The sequence below is a fragment of the Lissotriton vulgaris genome, chromosome 12 (genome assembly GCF_964263255.1).
Source record: "Lissotriton vulgaris chromosome 12, aLisVul1.2, whole genome shotgun sequence".
NCBI lineage: Eukaryota > Metazoa > Chordata > Amphibia > Caudata > Salamandridae > Lissotriton > Lissotriton vulgaris.
The window spans coordinates 792,184,040-792,205,271 of NC_141700.1; the positions used below are offsets into that span (position 1 = coordinate 792,184,040).

The 21,232-nt window shown below is 45.2% G+C and overlaps 1 protein-coding gene across 3 annotated transcripts in view; it reads right to left on the bottom strand.

Annotated features, from left to right (window-relative positions):
- Positions 1–21,232, bottom strand: part of AGFG2 (ArfGAP with FG repeats 2) — a 533,383-nt gene that overhangs the window by 155,411 nt on the left and 356,740 nt on the right. The gene's annotated exons all lie outside the window — the stretch shown is intronic.

Genomic DNA, 21,232 nt, shown 5'->3' on the forward strand with positions numbered 1-21,232 from the left:
TGGATCTGGAAGCCATGGACGAGCTCCTCTGACCAACTAAGTTTTTGAAGCAGTTTATATAATTTGACTGGCTCCGTTCACACTGAGTCTAAGTCATTGTTTGTATTTTTGATTCAGAGCGGTCTCCAAACGGACAACATCATACAGGGCAGCGTGCTCAGTGTACTTTATCCTTGAACATATAATGTACAGTGTTGTGATAAAATGCTTGCAAAAAATGTGCACTGCAAGCAGAACACTGAGTATGTTATCATGTAAGGGCAAAGTATGTAAAAAAAATCACTTTCTAAAAAAGATGTCAAATTTAAACTTGAACTTGTTAAATAGAAGCTTTTGGGCATGGGCCCTGTTGACACCCACATTACCTTACATGAGGTCAAAGGACAATTTATTTCAGTTAATAAAAAACACAGTATTTTACACAAGTAGATCGTTAAAAGGTGCACATACGCTATATAGATCATTTTTTAAAATTATTTTCAACAATTTAATTTTATGCAAAACTAAAATACATAGAAAGATATTGATACTAGCGTCTTGGGACGATTATATACATCTAATCTTATGATCTTTATGTCAATTTATTAAAATCCTTTCTTGGACATAATATGGTGCAGTCATTTTCATGTAGGTTGTCTTTAGGGTTGAAAGGTATTAAATACGCTGCCTGTCCGGTGCCTCCCGATCAAGGGCACAATTACGGAATACCTCTTCCAGAATTGTGGATTTAAAATTAGATTGTCTTTTTCTACAGCTGTTGCGGTTTCTAATGAACAAAATGACTCCCACACAAGCTTTCTAGTAATAAGGAGTTTACATAATGTTCATCAGAGGCTTTGCAGTCATTGACCGCCCTGCTTTGATAACATTTCTGTAGTCCCGGCCTTGCATTATGTTTGTAAGTCCCTTGAAGTCAATGGCTGCTTCGCTTTGAGATCAAATTTGATCACACACAAGATGTCTGAAGATGCCCCCATTACATAGTGTTCAAAGGCTTTGTTGTGGTTTAAACGCTCTGCTTGGATAACATTTCTGTGGTGCCAGCCTTACATTGTGTTCATTAGTCCCTTTGCCGTCAATAGCCGCTCCGTTTTGAGGTAACATTTTATAAAGGCAGCTATTATTTGAGGAGACGCTCCTTTCATACTAAATAGTAAGGCATGCCAAAATGATCTGATACCATGCAAATTAAAAATTCTTTGAAATAAAATTGTTCTTTCCGTTAATAAAATCAGGCAGATCAATAGGAGGTGTGCCAGACTTTCGTCGTATAATTGGTAGAGTCTGCCCTTTGTATTCGGTGGCTTTGGTTGCCATCGGTCAAATTGCAAATGAAATATTTTACTTTTGTAGAACGAGTAAGTAATGTTGTAAGATATTTCTGGGGGTGAGAACCCCCGTGTCAATCGTTGTCCAGGCGTTCCCCCTTTTTCTAAAGTCCTCTTTGTCTTCGTGCCATGACAACCTCCTCATTCGTTTGTTGAGAACTTTTTTAAAGGGGTGGTGTGGGAGTGCCATATCCCATAACTCTTTGATTTTCAGATTTTTTAATGCTGTGTCGAAAGCTCAGGTCCAGTTATTTGGATTTTGATGTGTTATTTTGGATTTCTTTCCATATCAGAGTACGCAGTGTATTTTCGTAAGAGGATTTTATTAATTACATATATTTGATCAGTGAGCCTGTTTGTGCTAGCTTTGATTTATTAGCCCAAGTTCAAATCTGTGTGGGAGATGCACACCGAGGAAGTGGAAGAAAAGTCTAAAAAACTTATCTTGTGCTGAACTGAGGAAAGCCCCAAACTTAACCAGGAATGCTTCTGTGCCATATCAAAGTGTTGGAATGAACTTGGCTCGTATTGCAGCTAATGGTTGATGCAAACAATGTGACTGCCGGTCAGCGGCTCTTATTTATTTTCCTGCCAAAATTCACTACCTGTGTTTTGTGAGAGAGATAGCCATTTCATTCTCGATGCAGTAGATGTTGAATTGGTTGAGTAGCATTTGTAGGCCCATCCTAGTCAGATTCGTCAGGACAAGATAGTCAGAATATTGTAATAAGGCCACTTTCTAAGTTGCCAGTTTTTGTTGATTGGAGTTGGATGTTTCCAAGCAAGTGCTAAGATCTGCCAGAAACAGACTGAAAAGCACTGGCGCCAAAACACCTCCTTGCTTCAGGCCTCTCTTTATTGCAATTTTGTCTGCCAAGTTGGTATTTTTACCGAGTTTTACTTGGGCCCAATTATTGGTGTACAGAAGCTGAATTGCTTGCAGTAAGTTTGTGGAGGTTTCTCAATTGCACAGCTTTTTCCATAATAGATTAAAGTTCACATGGTCGAAAGCTTTTGAGACATCTACAAAACATATGTATAAAAGTTGTTTCTTTGACACACATTTGTCCACCATCATATTACCTTACATATATTTCAGCAGCAATGCTATTTAAATAGATTTGCATGCTTACCTTCATATTTTTCAAACAACATTTTTTTGTAAAAGAAGGAAAATGCTACTTACCCAGAATTCATCTGTCCTTGGCATGTGGAGCTGTAGATTCATATACTTTAGCATAGATCGCCATCTGGTGTTGTGCTTGGATGTATGCACTTTGTTTTTCGTTGAAGAAGTGTTTGTAGTCGCGAGGTAGGTGAGTCCTCCTTACGATGATAGTGCACATGGGCATCGACTTCATCCCCAGATTGTTTTCACCATAAAGGTGGATGATGGAGTTAGTAAGAATAGAAATAGATGTCCATGTGTGTTGTATCTAAGTAAGATAATACTGCAGCAGATAAAGGTAGCCGGGGAGGCGGGTGGGCGCATATGAATCTACAGCTCTACATACCAACAACAGATGCATACTGAAGAACTACCGCCCCATCTCGCTCCTCCCTTTTCCTGCAAAAGTCATCGAGAAGATCGTCAACAGACAGCTTGCTGCCTTCCTCGAGACGAACGGATGCCTCGACCACTCGCAGGCCGGCTTCCGAGCCAACCACAGCACCGAGACCGCCCTCATTGCAGCCCCAGACGACATCCGTGCCCTGCTCGACAACGGGGAAACAGCGGCCCTCATCCTCCTGGAACTCTCCGCAGCAATCGACACCGTCTGCCACCGCACCCTAGTACAGCGCCTCAGCAACACCGGAATCCAAGATAAGGCACTAGAGTGGATCATCTCGTTCCTCGCCGGTAGAACCCAGAAAGTCCGCCTTCCCCTGTTCAGATCCGAGGCCACCGAAGTCATCTGCGGAGTACCTCAAGGATCATCACTCAGCCCCACCCTCTTCAACGTCTACATGAGCCCCCTCGCAGCCATCGCACGCCAACGCAACCTCAACATCATCTTCTACGCCGACGACACCCAGCTGATCCTCTCCCTCACCAACGACCCAGCCACCGCCAGGACCAACCTACACGAAGGGATGAAAGACCTAGCAGAGTGGATGATGAACAGCCGCCTGAAACTGAACTCAGACAAGACGGAAGTCCTCATCCTTGGGTCATCACCCTCTGCCTGGGACGACTCCTGTTGGCCCCCTGCCCTGGGCAGCGCACCCAAACCAACGGACCACGCACGAAACTTGGGCTTCATCCTGGACTCCTCCCTCTCTATGACCAGACAAGTCAACGCCGTCTCGTCTTCATGCTTCAACATCCTACGCATGCTCCGAAAGATCTTCCGATGGATCCCCACCGAAACCAGGAAGACGGTCACCCAGGCCCTCGTCACCAGCCGACTGGACTACGGAAACACCCTCTACACCGGAACCACAGCCAAACTACAGAAAAGGGTCCAACGCATCCAGAACGCCTCCGCACGACTCATCTTGGACATCCCCCGACACAGCCACATCTCCGGACACCTGAGAGACCTGCACTGGCTCCCCGTCAGCAAGAGAATCACGTTCCGACTCCTCACCCACGCACACAAGGCCCTCCACGACCTGGGCCCCAAGTACCTCAACAACCGCCTGACCTTCTACACTCCCATCCGCCAGCTACGATCAACCAGCCACGCCCTCGCCGCCGTCCCACGCATCCGAAGAGCCACCATGGGAGGGAGATCCTTCTCCTACCTGGCAGCCAAGACTTGGAACACCCTCCCCATCCACCTCGGCCTGACCCAAGATCACCTCTCCTTCAGGAAGCATCTCAAGACCTGGCTGTTCGAGCAGTAGCACTCCCCCCCCCCCCACCACCAAGCGCCTTGAGACCCTCCGGGTGAGTAGTGCGCTATATAAATGCCTTGATTGATTGATTGATTGACTGGGTAAGTAGCATTTTCCCTTCAAGTCATATGAGCTAGATCATATGCTTTAGCATTGACTATACAGCTATTATTTTCATAGCGGTGGCTAACCTGTATCTGTTGCAGTAGTTTGAAAAAGTGTTCTTAAGACAGCCTGGCCCACACTAGCTTGTTGTTTTGCATGCACATCTACACAGTAGTGTCTTGTGAATGTGTGAGGTGTATATCAAGTTGCAGCCTTGCTGATGTCATCCAAGAGTATATTCCCTAACAATGCCATAGAAGTCCCAAGTTTGCTTTTGGAATGCGCTTTAGGGGGAATAGTAATTGTGCGTTCAGCTTTCATGTAGCCTATTTGGATGCATTTAACTATCCATCTTGCAATACCAGTTTTTGAAATGAGATTGCCGTTATGCAGTGGTAAAAGAGCAACAAAGTTGTTTGGTTTCACTAAAAGATTTAGTTCTTTCAAAAGTATTAAAGTATTGCGCTTTTGACATCTAGTGTGTGAAGAGCACGTTCTGCCACTAAGTCTGGTTGAGGAAAAACACTGGTATTTCAACAGACTGATTGAGGTTAGGATTGAGGTGTAAGGCAAAAACAACTTTAGGTAAACATTTTGGATGAGTCCTAAGAACCACTTTGTTGTGATGAATTTTGTAAAAATAGTTCTTGTATGGTTAGTGCCTGGAGCTCACCAACTCTTAGAAGAGATGTAATGGCTATAAGGAAGGCTACCTTCCAAGTGAGGAACTGTAGTTCACATTGTGCAGAGGCTCAAATGACTCTTGTAAGGACAATATTAAGGTTCCAAACTGGAGAGGGTGGAACTCTAGGGGGAATGATTTATTTGAGTCATTCCATAAATGCTTTGATAGCGGGCACTCTAAACAAAGAGAAGTGTTGTCTGTTTTGTAGATAAGCGGCTATTGCAGTGAGATGCAATTGTATAGATGTATAAGCTAAGTTACAGGTGTAAGAGATAGCAAATTATGTTTTGAATGTAAGCATCTAGTGGATTGATTTGATTGTTTGTATAGTAAATTACAAATCGTTTCCACTTTGCTGTGTAGCATGCGCTTGTGGTAGGACGTCTAGCCTCTTTAATGACGTTCATGCAGTCTGGCAGGAAATTAAGGTAATAATAATACAAAAGGGGGCATGTGTGGGAAGTATTTAATGACCTAGCATTGTTACAATCCCTACAAATACTGAAAAAACAAAGTGTAACAATGGGTCAACAAGAAATTTGTGCAGCTATCTAAATGACTGTGTGTGTGTTGAAAGAACACAATCCCTGAATCCAAAGTATTCTTGGTGAAAAAATATGTTCCCATCAGCTACTCGTCCTGTACCGCCCTACATCACTTGGGATCCTTCACCCGAAGGAAGTGGAAAGAACCACTTAGGATTAGGTAGATTGTGGCCTAATCAAAATGTGAAGGAATACAGGGTGTGTGAGTATAGACTATGTGGTGGTATCAGGGGGCACAAGAAAATATATAAGTAAGCAGTGCATTAAGTGCTCGCTGTAGCGTGTGATAGTGAAAAAATTAATATTGGGTTGTGGGAGTGGAAAAAGAGTTTATTGGGCTCCTACCCACACCCAAGGTTAAAAAACAGTGCAAGTAGTAATAACAAATAACAACTGAGGTCTTATCTAGGTCGACATGTTTCTGCAGTATTCATTGGCTCAAAGGATACCAGTCTGCTTCATCAGGACCTTGTTGTTAATAGAGTGCTACTGCTAATATTACAGTGTATAGTGTGTATAAAAAATCATATCACCTGAGAACACCGGTTGAAATGATCCAGTCAGTTAACAAAAGACAAACACACATGTAAATACAAAATACACACAGTTAGTGACGAAAGCTGCAAATGCACAGAGATAATCTCGTGATGTTCAATTATATGCCAAACATTTATGGTCAGTGGTTGTAACAGCAATCAACTCATTGAACCAGGTGCACATATCCTGGGTTTAACCAAAATTGTAAACACTCACCCATGATCTGGGGAATGGACTCTCCACCTCACCCGGCAACAGCTCAGGTACAAATGGAGCACCGCTCTAATGAATGTGAACAGAAAAAGAAATGAAAGAGGAAGAGTTCGCTAGAACTCAGTCTGAAAACACATATTCCCTCAGCCATTAAGGGTTATAGCCAGAAGTCAATGGAAGTATATAATGTTTGTTAGTTCCCTGTATTACTCAGCCGTGGGCTTAAAGGAGGTCTAACTAATCTCTTTATTCAGTTTGTACAACCGGGCGTGTTGTGCCTCTAGAAGAGTCAAGCCGCTTTGCGCATAGAATGGGCGATCTTGATCTCAACTATAGTGGAACAAGCACAATCCCAATTTGCTATCGTGCCTGCCCTGCGTGTTGTATTTCTTGAGGAGTCAATCTGCTAAGAGCGTGTACGGGGCGATTTCTATCTTATCTAAAGTGAAACCGGTGCATTCTTAACTTGCCTTCGTGCCTGTCCTGCATCTTCTGCCTCTTGCAGAGTCAAGCCGTTTTAAGCATTTGAAGGCCGATCGTGATTTTATCTATAATGCAGCCAGCACACTCACACATTGCCTCCGTGCCTGCCCTGCCCCGCTTACCTGTCCGTCGGTACTCCGCCTTCCTCTAGGCTGACTGTGGGAGGTACCGACTGGACAGGAGGCGGGATATTTAACCGGAGTGTAATTGGTCTAAGGAGCGACACGTGTGCAGCGTGGTTACGCGCGTCACGGAGTGCGCGGCAAGAACAGAGGTGCTACTACGTGCAAAGGGGCGAAGAATTGTAAACTACATCTCCAATGAATTTTGTAGTTCCAATGCGCATTTCCAAATCGCGCGCTACCGTGTGGCCCACTTGTGTGCTTATTGACGAATAGAGAAGCTACGCAATGATTCCGTGTGAGATCACGGACTACATTTCCCTTGCACCTCTGTTCTTGCCGCGCACTCCGTGACGCGCGTAACAACGCTGCACACGTGTCGCTCCTTAGACCAATTACACTCCGGTTAAATATCCCGCCTCCTGTCCAGTCGGTACCTCCCACAGTCAGCCTAGAGGAAGGCGCGGAGTACCGACGGACAGGTAAGCGGGGCAGGGCAGGCACGGAGGCAATGTGTGAGTGTGCTGGCTGCATTATAGATAAAATCACGATCGGCCTTCAAATGCTTAAAACGGCTTGACTCTGCAAGAGGCAGAAGATGCAGGACAGGCACGAAGGCAAGTTAAGAATGCACCGGTTTCACTTTAGATAAGATAGAAATCGCCCCGTACACGCTCTTAGCAGATTGACTCCTCAAGAAATACAACACGCAGGGCAGGCACGATAGCAAATTGGGATTGTGCTTGTTCCACTATAGTTGAGATCAAGATCGCCCATTCTATGCGCAAAGCGGCTTGACTCTTCTAGAGGCACAACACGCCCGGTTGTACAAACTGAATAAAGAGATTAGTTAGACTTCCTTTAAGCCCACGGCTGAGTAATACAGGGAACTAACAAACATTATATACTTCCCTCGACTTCTGGAATATAACCCTTAATGGCTGAGGGAATATGTGTTTTCAGACTGAGTTCTAGCGAACTCTTCCTCTTTCATTTCTTTTTCTGTTCACATTCATTAGAGCGGTGCTCCATTTGTACCTGAGCTGTTGCCGGGTGAGGTGGAGAGTCCATTCCCCAGATCATGGGTGAGTGTTTACAATTTTGGTTAAACCCAGGATATGTGCACCTGGTTCAATGAGTTGATTGCTGTTACAACCGCTGTCCATAAATGTTTGGCATATAATTGAACATCACGAGATTATCTCTGTGCATTTGCAGCTTTCGTCACTAACTGTGTGTATTTTGTATTTACATGTGTGTTTGTCTTTTGTTAACTGACTGGATCATTTCAACCGGTGTTCTCAGGTGATATGATTTTTTATACACACTATACACTGTAATATTAGCAGTAGCACTCTATTAACAACAAGGTCCTGATGAAGCAGACTGGTATCCTTTGAGCCAATAAATACTGCAGAAACATGTCGACCTAGATAAGACCTCAGTAGTTATTTGTTATTACTACTTGCACTGTTTTTTAACCTTGGGTGTGGGTAGGACCCCAATAAACTCTTTTTCCACTCCCACAACCCAATATTAATTTTTTCACTATCACACGCTACAGCGAGCACTTAATGCACTGCTTACTTATATATTTTCTTGTGCCCCCTGATACCACCACATAGTCTATACTCATACACCCTGTATTCCTTCACATTTTGATTAGGCCACAATCTACCTAATCCTAAGTGGTTCTTTCCACTTCCTTCGGGTGAAGGATCCCAAGTGATGTAGGGCGGTACAGGACGGGTATCTGATGGGAACATATTTTTTCACCAAGAATACTTTGGATTCAGGGATTGTGTTCTTTCAACACACACACAGTCATTTAGATAGCTGCACAAATTTCTTGTTGACCCATTGTTACACTTTGTTTTTTCAGGAAATTAAGGTAGACAAACTCTATGATCTCAGGTGCCAGATCGCAAGGTTGAGTCGACTGGGATCTGGATGTCTTATCTCTTCATGGTTCTGAGTGAGAAGCTTGGGTGAGAGGTGTAGTTTTTGATGAGGAACTACAGATAATTCCAACAGGGTTGTGAACCAAGGATGTCGAGCCCATGAGGGAGCAACTCGGATCATTGTGAGGGAATGCTGTTGGAGCTTCCGAACTACTAATGGAATGAGAGGGAGAGGTGGAAAAGCGTACGCAAATGTTCCTGACCAGTTTGGACAATGAGTGTGGATACCTGGACGCAAAGTTTGGGCATTTGGTGTGGTGGTGTGTGGCAAACAAATTTATTTCTGGGTAGCCCCACATGTGAAAAAATGGAACGAGAACTTTAGAATGTAATTCCCATTGGTGGATCTGTTGCCGTTGACGACTGAGCAGATCTGCAATGTGATTGTCTACTCCTGGAAGGTGTTCCGCAAGGATATATATCTTTTGAGGTATTGCGCATCTCCATATGCTTTGAGCAAGTCGCGAGAGCTGTAAGGAGTGTGTCCGTCCCTGTTTTTGTATATAGTACATTGCTGTCATGTTGTCCGTACGAACTAGGACAGCTTTGTGGACTAGATGGACTTGAAAGTCTTTTAGTGCTGGAAAAATTGCCGCTAGTTTCAGATGGTTCATGTGGAACAGTTTTTGTTGTAGAGTCCACATACCCTGAATGGTATGATTTTGAAGATGGGGCAGGCAGGGGGAGGTCACCAAATCTTTCCCCCGTAGAGAGAGAAGTGAGTCAGGGATGTGTGATGGCGCTGACTATTTTCCCTATTCATTAATGGAATAGTGTTGTGTTTGAGATCTGTCCCCACAAAGACCCCAAATCTAACAGGTGAAAAAAATCCCCATACTAATGTTCGAGGACGACACATTGATCATCTCCAAGACCCATAGTGGTCTCCAGAGACCTCTAACTATTTTTGACGAGTTCTGTACGAAGCAAGGCTTGGAGGTCAATGTGTCGAAAACTAAACTAATGGCTTTTAATCCGCATAGAGCCTTTAAAGGGGGTATTTTAATGAATGAACTGCCGCTAGAGCAAGTTAACCCCTTCCATGCTCATGACGAGCTCAGCTCGTCATGCAGTACAGTGCTCCTGTGCTCATGACGAGCTGAGCTGGTCATGAACAATGGGAAAAAATGAGACTCAGCACAGGAGGAAAATCTCTTTAGCAGCGATGGTGTTAAAGAGTTTACATATCTGGGGGTTAATATTCAGGTTGATTAGAAATGGAACCATCAGATCGGCCTGGCATCTCTTAAGCGAAGGCAACTGTCTTTGGTTCTGGACAGGGAACATAATCCATCCCATTCTAAGCTAATCAGCCCGGTACTCGAGATTTATAACCTGAAAGTTATTAGCTCAGCCCTCTATGGCTCAGACCTATGGGGGTTGCGAGAATCTTTCCGCGTTGACATTAGCGGAAAATAGATTCTTGAGAAAAATCACCAGGCTACCACAGAGCACTCCAACTTGTCCGTTACACTATGATCTTGGGAGGAAACCTATGCAGATTTAGCCAAACTGTGTCCCCTTTTGTACTGGCAGAGGCTATGGACTACTCCCGAACAAGAAGTGTATGCGCTTTGCTTTCTCTCAGTAATTAGGGCAGATACCTCTCGCCGAATTAAATAGTTATGGGCGGTGAGAGACAGCCTAGCAAGTATTAGTATGATGTCAGTGTGGGAGGACCAAATGTCCATTTTCCCAGTAAAAATATCTTGAAGGAGAAATATTGGGAAAGGGTCCAGTTGAACATACTCCGAAACAGTGAGGCGTCCTCGCTACTGTTGAAACTTGTACGGTATGTCATCTTAGTAATGTGTCACTGGCCCATTTATTGTTTGTTTGTTTGTTCTGGTTACGATGCGCCCCGTCGGGTTTGGTTGGCACCAATCTGTAAGCTCTTAGGCACAAGAAGGGCTAGTGAATCTGGTCGAATCCTTAGAACAGACACATTACCAACGATTGTCACAGCAATGGCTAAATACTTGGGGTGGTCGTGGGCCATAAGAATAAACTCCCTTCGCCTTCCCAAGGCTAACTAAGTAGTGTCTAACTGTACATAACCTAGATATCATAGAATAAGCCAACCTAATTTGAGAACCAGCCTAGTGTAAATATGCTTTGCAATTTCCCAAAAGCTAATTTTAACTGTGTTTTAAATCAGTGTTAACATATGAATTTAATGGACTTTTAAAGTTGAATAGATTTCTCTTTTATATGGTGACGAGGTACTACCGTTCAGGCTGATGTTGTACTGTTATCACTTATGTTTTATTTGCTCTGTGTATGTGCTTTTATGACAATCTGTTGAATAAAGCCTGTTTGGATTGGATTTTGAAGATGAGCTCCCCAGCCAGTGAGAGATGCGTCTGCTGTTAGCAATATCTGTGGAACAGTGTTGAGGAATGGCTGCCCTTTCGAAAGGTTTTGTGTGTTGCACCACTGCAGAGAGCGATGGGTGCGGCTGTACACAAACACCAGATCTGTTAATTGGCCTTGAGCCTGGTTCCACGGACGTGCTAAGCATTCCTATAGAGGACACATTTGGAGTCCTGCATAAGGGACGATTAGAACGCAAGAGGCCATTATCCTGATTAAATGCATAAATACTCGAGCGCGTGATGAGCGTGGAGGTAGAATTTGTAATATTAGAGTCTGCATGTTACATATCCTGATTGGGTTGGGGTATGCTAGAGCTTTGCAAGTGTCTATTGTAGCTCCTAGATATATTTGTTTGTAGGACGGCTGGAGGTGGGACTTGGTGAGGTTTACAGTGAATCCCAAGTGGTGCAGCAACTGAATTGTCTTGAGGGTGTGTTGAACACAGCTGTGTTGTGAGTTGGTCTCTATGAGCCAATCGTATAAATAAGGAAACACGTGAATGTGGTGTCTTCTTAAGTGAGCTGCAACTACTGCTAGACACTTGGTGAAAACTCTGGGTCTGTGGTTACCCCGAACGGGAGGACTTTGAATTGGTAGTTTTGGCTGTCCACCATGAACCTGAGATATTTCCTGTGAGCGGGGTGAATGGGAATGTGGAAGTAGGCGTCCTTTAGATTCAAAGTGGAACGAAAGTCGCCTTGCTGAAGCTATGGGAGCGCCTGTTTGAGGGGGACCATGTGCAAATGATCCAACTGAATGTAGAGGTTTTGCTGTCTGAGGTCTAATATTGGCCTGAGAAAGCCGTCCTTTTTTGGAATGAGAAAATAAAGAGATTAAACCCCTGTGCCCTGATGAGTCAAGGGGACTGGTTCTAGTGCATGTTTTTGTAACAGGGAGAGAACCTCTTTTTTTAGGAGGGTGAGATGTTATGAGGACACTGTACCATGTTTGGGAGGAATATTTGGGGAAGTGGAGGTAAGTTCCAGGCAATAACCATACTGGATAATTTGTCTTACCCACTTGTCTGTTGTGATGGAATTCCAGACAGGGAGGAACTTTAAGAGCTGCCCCCGATAGGAGTGGAATGATCGGGGGTAGTGGAGGGATGTCATGTTTGGTGCAGCACAACAGATATTTTCCAGAGTCACTCCAGCAAACAAAGCTGTAGACGCTGCCATAGTTCTCGTAGAGTGGGCATTGGCTTTCCTCAACAACGGCTTGTTGGCCTGGTCATGGCCGAAATTAATTTTAGATGCCAGCCATCTGGCAATTGTGGCCTTCGAGACTGCATTTCCAAGTGTTGTTTGGCCATAAGCCACAAACAGTTGGTTGGATCGTCTGATGTCTTGCTTTTTGTAGGTAAAATTTTAAACAGCGTTTAATAGAGAGAGTGTAAAGCTCTTTCCACTGGAGTGGATGGATTCAGAAAGAAAGTTCTCAATCTTACAGGCTCATTTAAGTGAAACTGTGACAGTACTTTAGGGATGAATGCAGGATTAGTCCGGAGGGTTACGTAATCCTGAGTGAAATGTAGAAATGGTTCTTTTATAGTGAAGGCTTGAATTTCACTCACCCTTCTCGCGGATGTTAGAGCCAAAAGCAGGGAGACTTTCCACGTGAGGAATTTGAGTTCGGCCTCGTGGATCGGCTCAAATGGATGTTTCATTGACTGCGTTAGGACAGTGCTGAGTTCCCACTCCGGCGGTGGAAGCCGTACTGGAGGGAAGGCTCGGAAAAGTCCTTTCATGAATTGTTTGACCAATGAAAAAGAACAGAGAGAAGGAAGCTTAGCACCTTTTCTGAATCTGGAGGGTGCGGCTAGATTGACCTCGACCGATGAAAAGGTAAGTTCAGACCTCGCTAGAGAGAGCAAATAAGGGAGGATCTGCTCCGCAGGAGGTTGAACCGGGTGAATAATATTAGCCTCACACCAACAGCAAAAACGCTTCCATTTTAGACAATAAGTCTTGATAGTGCTCTGGGCTCGAGATTGTGTCAAGATCTCACGACAGTCTTGTGGAATGTTAAGATCCTTGAATTCTAAGAAGTCAGGAGCCATGCGTGTAAATGTAGAGACTGTGGGTCCTGGGTAATTTACCTGACATTTGTCCCTCGACAAAATCATGGGCGTTAGAAGAAGGCAAATCGGTTCTTCTTGAGACAGTAACCGAAGTTCTTGTAACCAGTACTGCCGTGGCCACCAGGGTGCAATTAGGATGAGATGGCAACCCTCCAGCTTCATTATGCGTATCACTCTCGGGATTAGTGGTATTGGGGGAAAGCGTAAGCACAAATCCCTGGCCATCGCATGGACAGGGCATTCCTTTTTGATCCCCGTTGAGGGAATCTGCTGGCGTAATATCAGCATTTCTTGTTCTCTCTTGTTGCGAATAAATCCAGAGCTGGTTTGCCCCAGGTTCGGAACACTCTGTTCACCTGGTCCTGCTCTAGTTCCCACTCGTGGCAGTTTGATTGTGACCTGCTGAGCGTGTTCGGCAGGGTATTGTGGAGGCCCCTTGACATCTTCGGATCTCAAGGTTATGTTGTGGAGTGTGACCCACTCTTGAGCCTCTGGTGACAAAGTTGCTGATCTTGTCCCTCCTTGCTTGTTTAAGTAAAACATGCTGGTGGTATTGTCGGTGCGAACTAGCACTGATAAGCCTGTAATCCTTGGAAGGAAAGCTTGTAGCAACAGAAAAATTGCTTGTAACTCCAGGCTGTTGATATGCTGTTTCTTGTGCACTTGAGACCATTTTCCTTGTATCTTTAAATCTTGGAGATGTCCTCCCCATCCCTCCATGGAGGCATCTGTCGTTAAGACAAAATCTGGAATATCCTGAATGAAAGTGAGACCTTCTGCTAAGTTTGTCATCTGCGACCACCAATGGAGAGTGTTTCTAATGCATGGTGTGACTCCGAGGGTATTGTCCAAGGAACCCACAGCTTTTTGCCACGGAGGGTGCAGCTCCTCTTGTAGAGGTCTCATTTTGAGTCTTGCTAAGGGGATGAGATTTATTGCAGAAGAGCACATCCCCAGGAGCGAAACAAACATCCGGACAGAAAGTGACTTTTTTCTTGAAATTAGAGTTACCAGCTTTTAAAGACGTACTTGCCGTTCATGAGATAAGAATGCCTTGCACTAGACTATGTCCAGTAGCGCTCCAAGAAATGGAAGCACTTGCATCCGGCGTAACTGAGATTTCCTCTCGTTGACAGTCAGCCCCAGAGAATTGAAGAGACGAAAGTTGTGGCAACCTTGATTATGTGTTCCGAAGGACCTTTGATCAGTCAATCGTCTAAATACAGGAATACTTGGATTCCCAAGATCTTAAAGCTGCTGCCACAGGTGCCAAGCACTTTGTGAAGATCCTCGAGCAGATTTTAGTCCAAACGGGAGCACTTTGTACTGATAGTGGGCGCCAGCCACAGTGAAGCGAAGATATTTGCGATGTTTGGGATGGATTGGTATGTGGAAGTTACCGTCTTCGATATCCAGAGAAGACATTAAGTCTCCCTCATTTAGACAACCTAGAATCTCTGAAAGCATGACCATCCGGAAACTTTGTTTTTTGAGGAATTTGTTTAGCTTGCGAAGGTCTAGAACCGATTTCTTTTTGATCAGTAAAAAAACAGAATAGTAACCTGTTTGTTTCCGATGTGATGGAACTTTCTCTATTGCATTCTTGAGGAGCATCGTTAAGGCTTCTTTGAATAATAAGTGAAGACGAGGGGGAGGGGGTCGCTTGGGCGGAGTGGTAGGTGGCTTTTTGATGAATTCCAGAGTATGTCCGTTGTTTACCAGCTATAGAACCTATTGATCGGAAGTAATTTCTTGCCCTTGTCCACAAATGCTGAAATTTCCATACCCACGGGAATGGAAATTGATTTGATTGGCGCCCTGTGGAGCTCACGGTTTCCTGTTGGTGTCTCAACCTTGATTTTGTGATCGTTTTCGACCACCCTGACGAAAGAAACCAGCTGTGTTGGATTGCCGGTACGATGACTGGTTGTAAGTCTGTCAATACTGGGGTTGGTACTGCCTGTTTCGCTGGTTTTGGTATCCTCCTCTTGAGGAAAAACCACGTCCTCTTGCGCCTCTGAAAGATCCTCGTTTGTATTGCAATGTGTCTAACGATCTAGCGGTATCCTTGTCAGTTTTTATCGCTAAGAGGGCTTCATCAATGTGTTTACCAAACACCGATTCACAGTCATAGGCCATGTCGAAAATCTTTGTCTGGACTTGTGAAAGTGGTGGCGTTCAGGCAACCCTGACGTCTGATTACTGCTGCATCTGCAAGCTGGTGAAAATTTGTATTAACAATGTCCAGTACGAAATCTATAGTTTCAGATGCAGCCCGTTCGCCCGCCAACAAGATTTTTCTTGCTTCCTGTCTCGGTCTTCAGGAATAAGTTCAATAAGGCCGGCCATATCTGACCACATTTGGCGGTCATAAAGTCCGAATATTGCCAGGGAATTAGCCGCTCTAATGGAGGCTGCGGTCATGGTCGAGAATTTTTTGCCTATAAGGTCAAGACAACGTCCTTCCTTCTCAGGCGGTGTAGTAATGGGTGTTGCCGTGTTTTTAGATCTCTGTTGGGCAGCTTGAGAAATGACCGAATCTGGTCAGGGATGGCCTATGAGAGAAGATGGACTGTTAGCAGGAGCACAATATTTCTCTTCTATACGGGGAAGCACTGCTGGAATAGATGCAGGTGTCTTCATTATTTTCACCCCTTCGTTCCAGATATAGTCAATTATAGGAACAGCTCTCGTGACCTTCCTGGGCTCTTCCTTAAAGTCATGTCGGAAGCATTCTGTGTGCTCAACTGTGACAGGCAATTGTAATTTGGCTGCCGCTCGCTGCATTAAATTGTGAAATTCCCCGATATCCTCTGGGAGTGAATCAGCTGGTAGAGGAAGAGGTGGAGAAGGCATTGGTGTAATGTATTCGTCCCAAGGATCAGTATTATGGGCATCTAGAACCTCTCCCTCTTACTTCATCTTCAGAGGAAGTAGTGTCTTGTCCCTGAGGAGGGCCTGGAGGCTGAGGCTCTGAAGCAGGAACCTCAGGGTGAGGTAAAGGATCAGGAACCACCACAGGTACAGGTGGATTTTCTGGAACAGCCTGTTGAGGGGGAAACCTCTGCCAGTAGTCCGCGAGCATGGCTTGCAGATCCTACATGAGAGTAGGAGGTAGGTCTCTCATCTCACTCTGGCAAGACTCCCTATGATAACCTCTATGGTGTGGAACCATAATGTTCTCCTGATAATATTGTTACTGGTAATGTTCCTCCTCCTCATCATCATCATCATCATCACCTTGACACTTGATGTGGAGCTCAGAAGGATGGTGAGCTATCCCAAACGGTCCCTCATCCTCTTCGTCCTCATAATCATCCTGCACATATGTTTCTAGGAGATGTGAAGGAGTAAGCGGGGAAATCTTGCCGGTCTCTGAAAAGTCTTGAGCTGGAAACACCTAGATGAAACCGGCGTTAACTGAGTAGAAGCAACTGTCAAAGCTGGTGCCATAGATTGAACAGGTAAGCTCACCGTCGACTGAGTCGTCGTCGAAGGGCTCTCCGTCGACTGGATCGCTGACGGGACGGTTGTCGACGGGCTCTCCATTGACAGAAGTGCAGGCGTCATTGTTGATTGGACGGTCATCGATGGCATCGTCGACAGCTCCATCATCGACGGGGCAGTAGACAACTTGGGCTTCGTTGACGTTAATACCTTAGTCGACGGCGGAGGCTTCATCGACGGTACCGTTGCCCACGTCGACGGTGACTTCGACAATGAGGTTTTCGTGCAGGCGTCATTGTTGATTGGACGGTCATCGATGGCGTCGTCGACAGCTCCATCATCGACGGGGCAGTAGAGAACTTAGGCTTCGTTGACGATAATACCTTAGTCGACGGCGGAGGCTTCATCGACGGTACCGTTGCCCACGTCGACGGTGACTTCGTCGATGAGGTTTTCGTGGACGATTCCTCAACGATTGTCTTCTTGGAAAGGATAGTAATTCTCGTAGACAGTATAGGAGAAGTTATAGACAGACGTCGTACGAAATGCGATAGAGAAAGTTCCAACATCCCAGAAAAATCAGGGGTTTTACTCTCGCTTCTTCCTTGTGCAGAAGGTTTCAGGAGAGTGGCGTCCAATTTTGGATCTACGAAACTTAAACAAATATCTGAAAAAGCAGAGTTTCCGCATGGTGACGCTCACGGATGTCCTCAATTGCCTCATGGAAGGCGATTTCATGGCTTCCCTGGATATGGAAGACGCTTACTTCCACATTCCCATTCATCCAAACCACCGCAAGTATCTGAGATTCACAGTGGCTGGTGTCCATTTTCAATTCAAGGTGCTCCCTTTCGGCCTGAAATCTGCACCAAGAATCTTTACCAAGACTCTAGTTCCGGTTGCAGCTGCGTTGAGGTCACAGGGAATCCAAGTAAATCAACGTATTTTGATTTACCACGGTAAATTATATATATATAGCAGTGCCTAAAAACCATTAGTAGTAGGCTAGAAAAGGATATAGGCCCAACTAGGCCCAAAACTTAGCAGCCTATCTACCTCATTATGTAAAAAGAACTGAAAATGTAGCCTCAGCCAATCAGCTAACCTCACCCTCTAGAACCTTCCCAGCCCAGGCAGTTCTCCTCAGATTTTCCCAGCACAAGTGAGAAATAGTATCCATAATAAGAACTGCCCAGCCAGGGAGGAGGGTGGGTGCATGTGAATCTATGAAAGATACCAATACTGGATAACTGTAGTTACAGGTAAGTAACTTGTTTTCTTATCCAGTATTGGGGTATCTTTCATAGATTCACATGCCTGAATCAGAGTAGCAAGCAGTAATAACCATAATTGTCGGTAGAGGAAGGTGGGAGACAATCCAAACCATATATCTCCACACAACCTGGAAGGTACTAGAGCAAGAACATATTTCAGTACATATGCAAAATCATGACAATACCTTCATATAATATATATCTATATATAGAGCATTAAAACAGTATATTAGCACAAATGTAGCAATAGAAACAAGAAAACCATAACAGGCTGACCTCAGTGAAGAAGATGCTGCAACACTGCTTCTCCCACTGACGTATCTTCATGTAGCACCGGCTGCAGGCAATAGTGCTTGGTAAAAGTATGCACACTTTTCCATGTAGCAGCACGGCAGATGTTTTCCAGGGTCACCCCTGCAAATAGGGCTGTAGACGCTGACATCATCCTGGTGGAATGCGCCTTAACCGTTCTTGTCAGGGGCTTGTTCGCTTTCTCATGACAGAAGACAATGACAGAGGAAAGCCATCTGGCTATAGTTGCCTTCGTCACTGCCTGACCACGTGTAGCTTGGCCATAAGCTACAAACAGTTGGGTAGATTTGCGTAAATCTTTTGTCTTTTGTAAATAGAATTTGAGGCATCTTTGGACATCCAAGGAATGCAGCATCCTTTCAGCTGGAGTCTTGGGGTCTGGAAAGAAAGTTTTGAGTTTCACCGGTTGATTGATGTGAAACTGGGTCGGAACTTTGGGAATAAACTTAGGATGAGTTCTAAGTGTCACACAATCTTTTGAAAAATGTAGGAAAGGTTCCGATATAGTGAACGCTTGTATCTCACTTACTCTCCGGGCTGAAGTGAGGGCCAACAGAATAGCCACTTTCCAAGTCAAGAATTTAAGTTCTGATTTATGAATTGGTTCAAAAGGCCTTTTCAGCAATTGAGATAACACAATATTGAGATCCCACTCAGGAGGAGGAGGCCGCACTGGAGGGAAAACTCGAAATAATCCTTTAAGGAACTGTTTAATTAAAGAGGAAGAGCACAAAGATGGTTTGTTGTAACTCTTTCTGAATCTGGACATGGCAGCAAGGTGAACTTTGATAGAAGAAAAAGCGAGACCTGATCTGGCTAGAGACAGCAGATAAGGCAAAATCTTCTCTGGAGGAGCCTGTAGTGGATGGACGTCATGCTCTCCGCACCATAAACAGAATCTCTTCCATTTGAAGCGATAGGTTCTGATGGTAGACTGTGCACGAGCCTGAGATAGAACAGCTCTACAGTCTGGAGAAATCTCCAGGTCCTTAAACTCTAGGAAGTCAGGAGCCAGGCGTGCAAGTGCAGCGACTGAGGATCTGGATGAAGTATTTGTCCTTCCTCCCTTGTCAGCATTGAAAGTGTCGGCTTGAGGCGCAGTGGAGGTTGATGGGAGAGTATCAGAAGCTCCTGGAACCAATACTGTCTCGGCCAGCGAGGAGCAATTAGGATTAGAGAGCAACGCTCTCTCTTCATTTTCTGTAGAACCTTTGGGATGAGAGGAATCGGTGGGAAGGCATACGCAAAGATTCCGGTCCACCTCATCAACAGGGCATTTCCTCTCGATCCTTGCTGGTGGAACCTGCTGGCAAAGTATATGCATTTGCTGTTCTGTTGCGTGGCAAACAGGTCCAGTGTTGGTGTGCCCCAGAGCTGGAAAATTTTTTCCACTTGGCGTTGCTCGAGTTCCCACTCGTGACATCCTGTGAACGATCTGCTGAGATCGTCGGCCAGAGAATTCTGAATTCCCTGAACATGCTCCGCTCTGAGGGAAATTTTGTGATGGAGTAACCATTCCCATATTTCCTGCGCTTGAAGAGACAGGGCTAGAGATTTTGTGCCCCCTTGCTTGTTTACGTAAAACATGCTGGTGGTGTTGTCCGTGCGCACCAGCACTGCAGAGCCTGCAATTCTTGGCAGGAAGGCTCGCAAGGACAGGAAAATGGCCCTCAACTCGAGGCAGTTGATGTGTTTGTGCTTGTACTGATGGGACCACCGTCCCTGCACTTGAAGGTCTTGGAGATGGCCTCCCCAACCCTCCATGGAGGTATCTGTCGTCAGAGTAAATTCCGGTAGGGTCTGAAGAAAAGTGAGCCCCGGAGACAAATTGTTCTTTGCCGCCCACCATAGAAGAGCTTGTTTCATCTTGGGCGTGACCTTGATTCGGTCCTCGAAAGATCCGTCTATCTGCCGCCACTGTCGATGCAATTCCTCTTGGAGAGGCCTCATTCTGAGTCGAGCCAGTGGAACTAGATGGAGTGCAGAGGAACACATCCCTAGCAGGGAAACAAACTGTCGGACCGAAAGAGACTTTTTTTGACCGTATTTGACTTGCCAGCTTTGTGATCTTGTCCTGACGAATTTGGGTCAAGAAGGCCTTGCACTGAGAAGTGTCCAGTACTGCTCCTAGGAACGTCAGAATTTGTTTGGGTTGCAGTTGAGATTTTTTGACGTTGAGGGTCAGGCCCAGATTCGAGAACATTGATAGAGCACTCTTGACCGATTGCCTTGTTGAAGTCTTTGTTGGACTCTTTATTAACCAATCGTCGAGGTACGGGAATACTTGGATTCCCTGTGACCTCAACGCAGCTGCAACCGGAACTAGAGTCTTGGTAAAGATTCTTGGTGCAGATTTCAGGCCGAAAGGGAGCACCTTGAATTGAAAATGGACACCAGCCACTGTGAATCTCAGATACTTGCGGTGGTTTGGATGAATGGGAATGTGGAAGTAAGCGTCTTCCATATCCAGGGAAGCCATGAAATCGCCTTCCATGAGGCAATTGAGGACATCCGTGAGCGTCACCATGCGGAAACTCTGCTTTTTCAGATATTTGTTTAAGTTTCGTAGATCCAAAATTGGACGCCACTCTCCTGAAACCTTCTGCACAAGGAAGAAGCGAGAGTAAAACCCCTGATTTTTCTGGGATGTTGGAACTTTCTCTATCGCATTTTTGTGTAGCATCTTCATGGCTTCCATGTATAACAAATGAAGACGAGGAGGGGAGGGACCCCTGGGCGGTGACGTTGGAGGTTTCCGCAAGAACTCCAGAGTGTGTCCATGTTTGACTATGTCCAGAACCCACTGATCTGAAGTTATCTTCCGCCACTGTTGATAAAAGGCGGAGATCTTGGCGCCCACGGGGAGGGAAGGAAGGGAGGATGGTGTCCGGCAAAACTCACTGGCGTTTATTTGAATCGCGTC